The 13,097-nt window shown below is 31.2% G+C and overlaps 1 protein-coding gene across 1 annotated transcript in view; it reads left to right on the top strand.

The window, feature by feature from the left end:
• The first annotated feature begins 10,110 nt into the window (after nt 1-10,110).
• pHCl-1 (pH-sensitive chloride channel 1) overlaps nt 10,111-13,097 on the top strand; it is a 36,767-nt gene continuing 33,780 nt past the window's right edge. Inside the window, exon 1 of the mRNA XM_089699826.1 lies at nt 10,111-10,124. The gene's annotated coding sequence lies outside the window, so the exon portion shown is untranslated. The remainder of the gene's footprint in view (nt 10,125-13,097) is intronic.

Raw genomic sequence — 13,097 nt, 5'->3', positions numbered from 1 at the left:
GTGAGTTGATCGAATTTACTATGGATTTAAGCGATCAAGTGTTTCAATCGACGGCTGGATTCTTTTAAAACGGTCGGCGAGGTGCCGATCGTGATCGTAATGTTCAAATGATATTTATTGAAGCGAGCGTCGGCGTAGGAGTAGATGCGTTACAATCGACCTCGGACCCGCTGACGTAGCGTAGTGTTAGAATAGCGAACAGAGTGAGAGGGTTAAAGACAATATTTGTATTAAAAATAATTGTAATGACCTACAAATTTAGGTGTTACATTCAACATTGGTACGATCTGGTCATACATCGTTGAGAGTTGTTGAGCTCTTGAATCCTTGTACAAATATCCACTCGACGATATAGTTATATATATGATGTGAATACGGCTATGGCCAGAGCGTAACAGATGTCTAACTGCTGCGTCGACACAGAAGTGCGCAGTTTTGCAACCGGTGGGATCAAATCCTTTAAGAAACTTACAATAAAAGAGGGGACAGAGAAGACAAACGTTAACAGTATATCGTTTTATTTGTATATGATCACAAAAGACATTAGGTATGTAAAAATAATGTTGCTAATTGTGATAGTCTTCTAACTTATCGTACATAATAAACAGATCTCTCATTATAAACGCGTTGTCGGTATCGGCTTCTGAAAATTTAAAGTCGAACAAATACTTAATATTGGTTTAGGGATCAAAGCCAAAGATTGTTAAAGTTTTTTTAAACATTACGAATGTTGTGCATTAATACTAAATTATTCTCAGAGTAGTAGAGTAGTGACTTATATGTATGAAATTATGTTCGTTTATTTTATTACCCTCTCCAGACTGCTCATTATAATATTTAGATCGACAATGTAGATAGTTCAGCGTTAAGCTATATATTTCTCAAATAAATAAAAACAAAAAATTAAAAAAAAATATTAGGATAGTATTAATTTAAGACTAAGACCACAATACACTGATATCCAATGAGAGGAAATTGTTTTACTAAACTAGTGCCACATCACAAACGAATGTGCCAAAAATAATGGGTAGCTGAAAAGTACATGGTATTTAAGAATCTTATACCTAGTAAATTAATTAAAACTATTTAATGTCGCATTGTCGATGACATAATATATATATTAATATGTAAGTAACTAAATGTTATTAATTTAAACCACAATTCATTATTTTGCACCGTAGATATAAGATCTGTATAAGTAAGACTCACATATTTTAAATACATATCCTTCGAACATATTTCTCCCTTAAGTCTTCCCCTTTAGTATTTCAAAAAAAAAATAAGTGAATTTTTATTAAAATTGTGCCAAAGTTGAATCTAAAAGAAAAGTTTGAATGTGGCGTCGTTGTATGTGAAATTGTAAATTGTGTTGAAGTCGTCGTTTCGTGCTAGTCAAATTGGTCTGATGATAAAAAGCAGAACAACATTTATTATAATCTAGTCAAAATTTATTTCAATCGTTAATAATTACTATCATTATTTAATTCGTGCAAATTATCTGAACTTTACGTTCGACATTATAAAAATTATTATCTTTACAAGTTCTTTGCTTAATATTTTTACATTAGCAATAAAGATGATAAAATCAATTATTTATATTATTGTGTATTGATATACAGAATTGCTAATTAAGCGATGTATGGAGCTTTGTACATGTAAGTACCACAGGTATAAATAGAATTTAATCCGTAGAAATAACTTTTTATCAGGAAAGAAGTATGTGAATAGAGAGAGGAAATTTTATAGCTGTGATGAACGTTTTGGTATGCACTTTTGTGCAAATGATGTCAGCTTAAGTGGTCGGTAAACGTTAGTGAGGGTAGGCTCTTTGTGCAGGCTTGTCACCGGGATCGTGTGATCGCACATTGCAAATGTGTAGTACAATCGTTGTATTATCGGATAATTCATGTAAGACACCTTTTAAAAATTGTAAAATCTTCCACAATTTTTTCTTACACGGTCTTACTAGATATAATTCTAAAACTTCAATTATCCCCGAAGATATTCTACGTAATAATAATTGTAACATGTGTTACTTAAATTGGTGTCGTTAAATGGTGTATTTAGTACAATGCAATTTTAATATTGATAGGAGTATTAGTGTTAATTTGATATGTGTATTACGTTCATATAGTTTTGCAATAATTATAGCAAGGAATGTAATCATATTAGACTAGATGTTATTCGTTATTGTTAACGTTACTTTTGATTTGCTCAATTATTTAAATATGTATCTAAGCGTAATTTAGCGGAATTTGACATTATTTGTATACGATTGCTTTATTTTGAGATTGACGTGGAAAATAAGGATAGTTGTATACGCAAGTAGCCCTGATAGTATCTTTTTCAGGAGGAATTTGTAATTGCTCAGTGTTCATGTATTGTATTGATTTGTATGTATGCTCACAGAGACGGCCGTTTAGGGGCTTATCGTTTCAACAGAATTCATGTTTCAAAGTTGCAAATTTATTCTTATGTTGAATGGATAGAATAATTAACAAATTTTCCGATAAGTTTTTGATTTCCTGCCTTTATTGTTTTTGTTACATCTAATTTTTATTATATTAATTAGCCTTTATTGACAGGGTCTGTTTTCGCCATAATATTATAGTATTAAATCCAATTTTAGCAAATATTTATACATTAAATGTATTTTATTTTAAATGTTTTTTCTTGTTAGCACTGAATTTTTTAATTCGTAATGCACATTTTTAATCATCTCCTTCGGAGTTTGTGGTTGTCGTATTAGAATGGTTGAAATTAAAAAGAAAATCGTTAAATTTAAGAACCAAATTGTTGAGATAACCTTATTTACTCCATCGCAGAGTATTTACAAAAGAAAAAAGAATCGCTATATTGTATTTTACAGAAATGCAGACTTTATAAGTTTGGATAAAAGAGGGTTGTGTAATTTGTTATTTAACTTATACAATATATAAAAAAAATCGCTTTATTCTTTTCACAGTAATTACCACTCAGTAATAATTATCCAACGGAAGTAGACCAGGGTAAATTCTTAGCAATCAATCACAAAACATTCATAAAATGTTTAAAATTAATATCTGTATCGATATAGTAATAAATTTCAGACCATTTTCTTTCACATAGACGCATTGTGAACCGGGAACAGTCAACGGTATAAGCTTATGGTTAGGGAGCCAGGTGCAAATTTGGTTAACTATTTCCTCTCAAGAGATAATTCGTCAGACGCATGAGAGTATAGTATTATAAAGCCTCGTGAACGTCAGCTGGCGCTCGGTTGGGGGGTGAGCGGTTGTAGCCTCCCACGCACATAGGAAAAAAAATACATTCATTCATTCATTTCCTCTCAGCTAAAAATTTGTCAAATTGTAGCTAACCCAATATCTCAACGAAAAAAAATAGTCAGCTGGTTACAACATGGTGTATTATACGTCAGCTGGTGTCTCGAACATGAAAGTTAAATTTCAAGAAAAATTTATTTTCCGTTATTTCCTCTCAAACAAAAATTTACCTGATGATAGCTTATATGTAACTGTGGATAAATATATATGTCAGCTGGCTGTATCTTGGTGGAAAAACCGTCAGCTGATACGGGAGGCTACAACCGCTCTTCCCCCCAACCGAGCTCCAGCTGACGTTCACGAGGCTTCATAATACTATACTTTGATGCATTTTACTAATTACCGCTTGAGAGGAACTTGGTCATAAAATCTGCTGCTGGCTCCCGGACCATTATATATTGTGGTATACGAACAAATTTATGATTTTAATGAAGTGGGCTGTGGCGTCTCGTTTTCCGTTTTAGTATTAAATAATGACTGAGTATAGTAAGAATGTCAAATTGCTAACAATCTATCAATCTTATATACTGCTGCTATTTAGATAAGCATTTAACTATTTATTTATCACCAGTTTTTATAATGCAGTATTTATATATGCGTTTATTTTTATATTAGAAAGCCCACGCACCCTACTGATTCTAATTCAAATAATGTAAGTTACAATACACTCAGAAATTTTTGGTATTCTGACATATTTAATTGATGTAGCATAATAAATATTGAGATAAATGTATTTCCTTGCATGTGCTACAAAATGTTTAACGTAATTACACTCACTTCGTAGATTCTTCTTTTAATAGTGCAATCGATGTTCACTCGTCATATCTTTATTAAATATCAATGTAATTGTCGACATATCTAATCGTTTTGTGAATTGAATTGATTCATGTTTATAAATATAAATGTTGTACTTACGGTTACAGTATACTGTCATTCACATATTAAATTGTTTGTTTTCATTATGTTATTTCAATAAAGTGTGTACATAAAATATATTTGTTTTATTTACGATTTAATCTTTCCTCCTTATTACTATAAGAGGGTACTAAATGAAATTGTGTATGACCGGAGTAATTACCGGTTTCCTGGAGATCTTTCTTTATTCATTTATGACGAAATCAATGGGAGTAACTATTGCTTTTTTGATTACCTTAACTTGAAACTTCACTATTTCAACAATACGGCTTGGTGTAAAAAAATCTGAGTCTTGTAGTTTTCATTAAAAATTTCTTCTAAATGGGTCTTGTTGTTTATCCGTAAAAGTGTAACCAGTAGACTGGCAGTTAATATTATTATCAGTTTACTACCAAATGCTCAATTCATAACTGCGCCATTTAGGTATGTGTGTGACTTATTGAAGGATAGATATACTTAGATACATTACACCACAGTGTAGTACTTATATTAGTAAGGGTAGACACTTGGTAGACACAAATAATGTCACCGATTGTGTGTCAGTTTGTTGCCGTGAATAAAAGTGATTGCATCACCATCCTTGTGTTTCACCATAATTGGCGACGAGGAAATAGTATTTCACACATAATATAATATTATATAGTACAAAATACGAACGTGTCAGTATTACCCCCAGAATAAGAATAAAATTGCAAAATATTGTTTTTATTCACAGTTCAGACTCAATTACGAATAACAAACAAGTAACGTCTCTTTCACATGTAGGATTTTGATGATACCTACTTGGCAAATAAATAAATTTTTAGAACTCGTTGGTACGAGTGAATATTGCTATTAGGTAAAATAATTAATCTTTACTAAGAAGGTACTATTTATTATTAATTCGCCTACCCAGGAGAAAACTACGAATCGAAGTGATTGGAAAATATATACTTAATATGAGCTGAACCGGTGTTTTGATGCTCGGACAATTTTTGAGTATAATTATTAATTATATTGATATATACCAAACTAGCCGCTCCGCGCAGTTTCACCCCCGTGGCTCCTCTCCTGTTGGTCGTAGCGTGATGGTATATAGCCTATAGCCTTCCTCGATAAATGAGCTATCTAACACCGTAAGAATTTTTCAAATCGGACCAGTAGTTCCCGAGATTAGCGCGTTCAAACAAACAAACTCTTCAGCTTTATAATATTAGTATAGATTACCAACCATAAAGTTATCATCCGTTTAAAAAAAAAGTCGTGCGCCTAAAAGAATGAATACCATAACTAATAAGGGCTTGACATATTATTTCGTTTGTATTACAACAGATAATACTAATATGTAATACGATACTATGTATCAGATACCGCTCTAGTAAATAAAGCATATTATCACAGACTAATAATAATATACTACGTATACAAATATTATCATGAATGTGGGTAAGACGTTGGACAATAAATAACATTTCTGATAGCTTAGGTAGTTACTCCTATCCTACACACTACCTAGAAATATTCATTCAAATCCGTTACATAACTGAGTTCATCTTCTCACTATAATCGCTAACCTTGGCTGGTAATATCTTCTTAATCAATAGTTGGAAATAAATAACGTCATTAAACTATAGGTAAGTAAGTTACTTGCCTACGCTGTACAGCGTGGGTGTAGAATGAAGATGGTAGAGCATTTTGTAACTTATAGTATCTACATTTTTTTTTGGTAAGAAAATTCTTCAAGCATCTTATGACACGACGAAGATTCTGAATAAAAATTAACATAGCATATTAAGTATAAAAATTAGGATCCATTATTCTCTACTCTCCGTATCCAGAAACAAAAATCTTTCCATAAAATAGCTCAGTCGCAACGCATAAGAAAACCAAAAAACACATTGCGTATTTGTAAATCCTGCATACAAATGGAATATGACCCTGACTCGCAATACGTTTTAAAAACTGTTTTTCAGCAAACTGAATCTCTCATGGTATAATACAGTTTGATTCTTAAGTAACTACGTATAATAGATGTACGTATCTAATATATTATGGATTCAGAATTAAACACAACATTATGTAAACTACAGTAGCTACAAAATGTTACTAAAATATGTTTCAAGCTGAATTTGAATACGAATATATAGGTAGGTACCTACCTTACTACTGCTCGTATGAAAAGAAAAGCTTTTATTTAGAAGACAAAGCAGAAGTCAGAACCTGAGTGTACTGTTACACGTAAGTACCTAAAATCTTTTAGAATTCAAGTTTCAGGCATTTTTGCTGTTACTAGATATTTAAAGTTAATTAATTTAAAGTATTAGGTATCCCATATTCATATAGAAAATTAATTGAAACTGTTCTCTTGAAATATTTACGAAAATAGAGCTAATTTTACATTCAAGTCAAAGTCAGAACATGTGCCCGGTCGTTACCCTGAACAAAACGTTAGAGCTTTTCTCTTAGCTCCAAACGAAGTGCACTTTCTACGAATGAGATTGGATGACGTCAACGTTTTCACATTAAGGTCATACAAATTAGTTCTTAGTCATAATTCTATGATTGTTTTAAGACAAATGGTTAAAAATAGAGTTTTGTAGTTAGGTAGAGACATAATTATTTTTAAATAGATACAGACTTATCCAATGTTTATAGAGTATAATAATTTTGTTCGTGTTTGTATCTAATATCAAAAATCTTCTTGTACCTAATCTTGTTTTCTTGAATAGGTATTAACGTAAGTAATGTTTATTTGTTCTCATAATAAGTAGGTAGGTACCCCAGTATCAAACCGGACAATGTTGATCTAAACCTATAATGCAGGTATATTTTATTAATATTAATCAAGATAGTGGCAATTTCAATTATCGTATATATAACTAGACTCCAGTGGCTACTTACCTACTAGTGTGTACTAATACCACAGTATTACCTACAATATTATTTCCTATATAGCTATTGTACTTAATACTGTGCTAATACAGTCTGTAGCGCTATGTCCAATGATACAAGTAGGTACGTAGGTACCTAAATTTTACATTATTTTATGAACGTAATAAATAATTCACGTCCGGAGCAAAATATGAATATAAAATAAATAAAAAACCTAGATACCATTATAATGTATTAGTGTCCAAGGATGGTTATATCTACCCGTATCTGCTTTTCATACTAAAATATCCAGTTAAAGCAAGAATAAATTATACACTATCGCACTGTAATTAACTAATACAAATGGAACTGTAGTAGTTATTATTATTGCCAGTAGGTAAATGATTACAACTCGTAAGTAGGTACTGCTATCATAATTAATCTTTTACAAAGGACGATCAATAATTAATTATATAGGCAATTCGCCTAATAAGTAACTAAATATTATGTCCGAATATTAAATAATGATCGATTTCTTTGCTTTTAAATTTATCCTTTCGCAATCACACCAATTTAAAAATTTCACTTGAAAATATATTTCATGGATTGCATGATGCTTTGTGCTGTAGGTAGATTAATATGGTACAAATATTATTAATAATGGTATGTACTATGTGCCTACTGTTAAATCTCTGCTGAAACAGGCTGGAGAAAAACATTTTAATAAGTAGGTACCTATTTCTACAGACATCCATATAATACAGGAATTCACAATGAAAAAACAACACCTTTTTCGCCTCGCCTTCGGCCTTGGATAAAAAGGGTTTACAAGAAATTCTTACATTGATATTAGACTTACATTTGGATTTCCCGTATTAAAGTTAATTAAATGCTTAGGAACAGTAGATAGTTTATATATATCAAAGTCACCTTTTTACCACAAAAATAATAAACCTACAAGGAGCTTATTCAATCCCGATCAAAAATTTCTGCTTAGAAATATAAAGACAATAATTATGATAAGTCACATCACGCATGGTTTGTCCGTATTGTAAATACCTACCTATTTGGTGCTCTGAAAAGCCAGTTTCTACTGCCCTATTAGTTGAAAAGATTCGATTAATCATGCAAATATTGATTGTAGCGTTTCCGCTACAACAACCGAATAATTTATTTTATATGTTGGTTTTACTATCACTTACCTGCATGAACAATGTACCCTACAATTATAGAGGTTACTACAATTTACCTCCTCAATTGTAATCTACATGATTTTTAATTTATCTTTAATTCCTGTTAAGTGGTTGGTATATAGAAGATAAGTCCGAAGGGAAGGAAGTACCTAAGGTACTAGGTACATTCAATAAAATAATTTATTCAGTTGTAAAATTTATCTTTCGACCGGTCGAATAGTGACCCGAATCACCGACACGAGGCTTTGATTTCATGTCATAAATAATTAATAATTTAACATTGCTACGTAGTAACTTTTATGTAATATTTTATTCAATTCAAAACTTTCGAAAATTATAGAATTAAAGATATTTTTAATTATATTCATAGAGATAGAGATAGATTCATAGAGATTATATTCATCGTATTATTTTCATTCAGTTTTTTCAGCCTAATAAATTGAAAACTAGCGTAGTTAAGTTTCCTAGCAATATACTTAGAATATTATATTATAGAACCTAGTATTTGTATTATTATCAAGCAAAGTTCCACTTAGAAAATTGGATAACAATCGATTGTCGTAATGTTTATTTGTTCCCACATCACGTAAACGGCTTAACGGGATCCAACCAGTCTTAGCACAGAGGGATTTGGGAAACCGAACTTCGGGCGATATTATCATCAAATCATAATAAACTTATCGAAAATCTTACGATATTTGAAAGATTGTGTCTATTCTCACTAGTTAATGAATTCTTTGCTTTTTTATTTTGTTAGGAAAGTGCTACGCAACAGAAATTCTTAAGACAAAAAATACTCTACGAAACGAAGTCCTCAGTCGTTTATATTTGAATAATACGGAGCATGATAACAATATTTAAAGTTTCATTCCGTTTAAATAAGAATTTTAAATAAAAAGATCTATTTATTCGATATCACATAGAATCATTGATTTCATGTATAAAATATGCGCACAAATAAAAGCTCCGAGGCCAAACATTGTAAGTATTCGCCTGCTGTTTTGCCATTATTGTAGTTCACGCGAGGTCTTAGCAATCTAACCTCTACAATGCTCTACTATTGACTTTCCACCACCCTCGTATGATAGTAAGCAGACGTCTTATTACTATTAAATTCAAACGATATTCATAACTAGAACTCAATTATTTCTATCTCTATAAAAATATATACCTAAGTACATGTTACGTAAACTGAATATATTAAAAATGGTAAAGAAATCAATGATCGACTGATGTAACGACAAACTCAGTATTTTTCTTGAAAATAACATCATAGAAGAAATGACATTAATCACGGCGTTCTAAAAGAAACTTCAATGTTATGATTATAATAAAATATTGTCTTGTTTTATAATAAGGAGACGAACAAAAGAAGTGTATCGGGATGTGAGTGCGCATGCCCGTCACTGCGCCACTCGGCAGAGCGCTGCCCCCTGGCGGACTCACGACGCAGTGAATTGCGTAACAAAGCACACTCGCCTTCAAACCTTACTGAAAACTTTCGTTCCGCGTGTGCTAACGGATCGCTGAAGCTTAAAAGGACAAAAAAGTTTTTCGCGACGCGAAACCTTCGTTTGAATCGAATATAATACGCAATTTAATATTTTGTGTTTCGAATTATTTTTTGTTATGGAAAATATTTCGCTTTTAATCAATTGAATACTGTGTAAAGTGTACCGATGTGTATTTCGCCGGTCGCGTATATTTTAACAGTGCTAACGTTTTGAGTGTGCGTGCTATTTGGTTTTGTTTCTTTTTGCTTGTAAGCGAGTGGTGGCAGCGGCGTCCGGTGGGACCGCGCTGGTGGTACGAAGGAATCGATACTGCGGTGGGAGCGGCAAAGGTAAACTTTTAACGTCTTCTAAGTTTTAAATAAACTGTTATTTAAATTATGTTTTGCTTATTGTATTGATAGTTGTGGTAAGTGGCTTTTTGTTAATTTATTTAACGCTCTTTTTAATTGTTTGTAGTTGTTACTTAGGAGTTCATATATAAATTAGCATTTTTTTTTTTTTTTATTTCAATTTTTTATGAAAGATCTACTTTGCCTCTTTTTAGCCTTAGAATGTTTAGTAATATCCTAATTTACGGTAGTATAAATTACTGTGATAGAGTGCTCGAAAAATTCCCTGCAAAACGGGCGTTTTTAATGAGACTTGCCAAAAGTTATGCGTATTACAATATTTTATCTGAACATCAAACTTTTATTACGTATTATTACTTGTCTATTGACATAAATTGTGTTTTGTAGAAAAATTGGGCTTAGGCCAAAGTATGACGTCAAATATCCTCAGAGAATTAGGTCACAAACAGGTCTGTCTGTGTCGATATAATCTTAAAAGGACAAAATATAGTACCTACTTATGTAATTCGCTTGTTAAACTTTACGTAGAGTTTTTGAATATCTAGATATTCTCAGTTTAAAAACATGATTATCTGAATTTTACTAAACTACTGCTTCTTTAGGATCTTAGGTAGTGAGTGTTAACATAATTTTGGTGTTTTGTAAAATGAAATGACCAATTGAATGTATTAAATGTACCGAAACCCGAATATTTATGGTGAGATTAAGTACCTCATACAGCTTTTACGAGTAGTCGTAGTGGAGAAAATAAACGGACGACTCAGATTTATTGTCAAAACTAGAAAATGTTTATTGCTGAATTGTAGCTACAATGTAGTACTTCGCTCGAGGAATAATACTTCATCTATAAACAATAGATAAACTAAATCTATGTATACTATCTTCCCAAATTTGTAATTGTATTTAACCTTCTGCTTTTCTTTTTTTGGTTGCTTAGAAGAAATTGCTGTTAAGCAATAAAGCCGCCAATTGCTTCTGCTTTGGCCTGCTTTTGCCAAACTTTGTGTGTGGAATATGTAAATAAAATAAATAAATAAATCTAAAGTACATATATACAGATGAAATATTAGTTATTTCACGGTCTTTATAACTATTTACAAATTCAAAAATTGAAATTTCTTAAAATAGGTACCTACAGCTTTGTTAAAAAGTGTAGAGACATATTCGTGAAACTGTTCACTGTTGCTGTGGTCAATTCGCATAATCAGATCAATCTTATTATAACCATATCTCTAGTCAATTTTCCCTTTTTGGAGTGGACTATGAACTTATTCTTTTGGGTTCCTACATAAAGGTCATCCAATTTCAACCAAAGCACGCTCCAATATCGGATAGAAAATTAAAGCTTCCGAATATATCTAGGTCTCTCGTTACAGCTTTTAAATTTTGCTGTCTTGTTCTTTTTGGAAATTCATATTTTTATAAGATCTACACAACTGAAACAGATTAAAATTTCTAATTTAAACGTTTTAAGATTAGACTGTATATTAAAAAATTCTCTTTTATTACATTTATTCCATGAACCTATTTAATTAAAAATATAAAGTGTTATTGTAAACATTCATAGTTATCTACTCATTACATCAGGAAGCTTATGTTCATTGCAGATATTACGAGTATAATCATTTTGATAGTAAATTTAATCTCTAAAACGAGCATAAAAACTTGCTCTAGATACAAGAGGGATTATGAGATTAAAAAATTAATTGAAAACACAAAGAAAGTAATAAAAACACGTTACTATGACCAATAACATTTCAACCACACATTGTATTAATATGCAGGTATGATGGAATGTTTAATGTTTATTTTGCCGTAGAGAGATACTCGGAAAATTACGTTGGTTTCGTGGAAAAAGTACGCATACTGTGTCATTTATTTATCGCCTCATCGTACTAGCAGAGTAAATTCGATCGTTACCTTAGAAGTGACATAATTTCATAAAAAGCTATAGGTACTTCCGAAAGAAGTGAAAGCACGAAGGTAACAGAATTTTAGCAGGAAAATTTTAATTTTCGTAACATTAGCATGTCGGTGTCTAAAACCCGTAAAATTTTCTCCTACCAAAAAGCTGCTCGATGTGATTAAAGAAGCTTTCACTTCTATAGTTCGTTGATATTATCAGTAATTGGCCCATATTCAGCCTGTGTCTATGATAGTGTTTTGCGAAAATAAAAATAAAAATTTATATCTCTTGTTTTTGTTTTGTATGCAAAGTTTAAATTTTCTAAGAATAATAGAAAATTACAAAACTCACTTTCATTTCAGTTGGGTTACACAAAAAATATAACATAATATACTATATAGATACTATGAACCACGCTCTTACGGAAAAATAAATATACGTACAATGTACATACCGAATATGTGCAATTATTAACATGGTACAAATTACTTATGTTAGTATTCCACGTTGGAATGACATTTCACGCATATTGGTCCGCCATGTTTTCATGTTATTTTATTACGTCTTTATTTTTGCTCATTGTTAGCGGAGAGAACAAAATAAAAACTAAAATTAAACTGAGTGCATTTTATTTAAATAACCAAATTGAGTTGTGTGTTTTTGTTATGTACCTTTGCTTTACTTCTTTGATACCTAGGTATATTGGCAAATAGCTGAGCTTTTATATTATACAATATTTTAAAGAAAATAATCAGAAAAAAACAATATAACCGCCTACTTGCTTTCTTGTGAAACACAATATAATGATATGTATATTTATGTCTTTGTCTAACGGTTAAGAGGTGATGCTCTATTGTTTAGTTATTTTTAAAGAACGTACGATCTACCAGCCCGTTCTATATAATTTACTACCTATAAATTAAACGTCACATTTCCATCAAAATATAAAGTCGTATTTATTTTACAGGATCATAAATCAACGAAAGAAAGTAGGTAAATTAAATATGTACATCGATAATCGCAATCTTTATGAAATGTCAAATACG

This window comes from Colias philodice, chromosome 10 (assembly GCF_061535455.1).
Source record: "Colias philodice isolate Cphi_HAF_F1 chromosome 10, ilColPhil1 Martin Lab GWU primary, whole genome shotgun sequence".
Lineage (NCBI taxonomy): Eukaryota > Metazoa > Arthropoda > Insecta > Lepidoptera > Pieridae > Colias > Colias philodice.
This window is presented reverse-complemented; position numbering and strand designations above follow the sequence as displayed.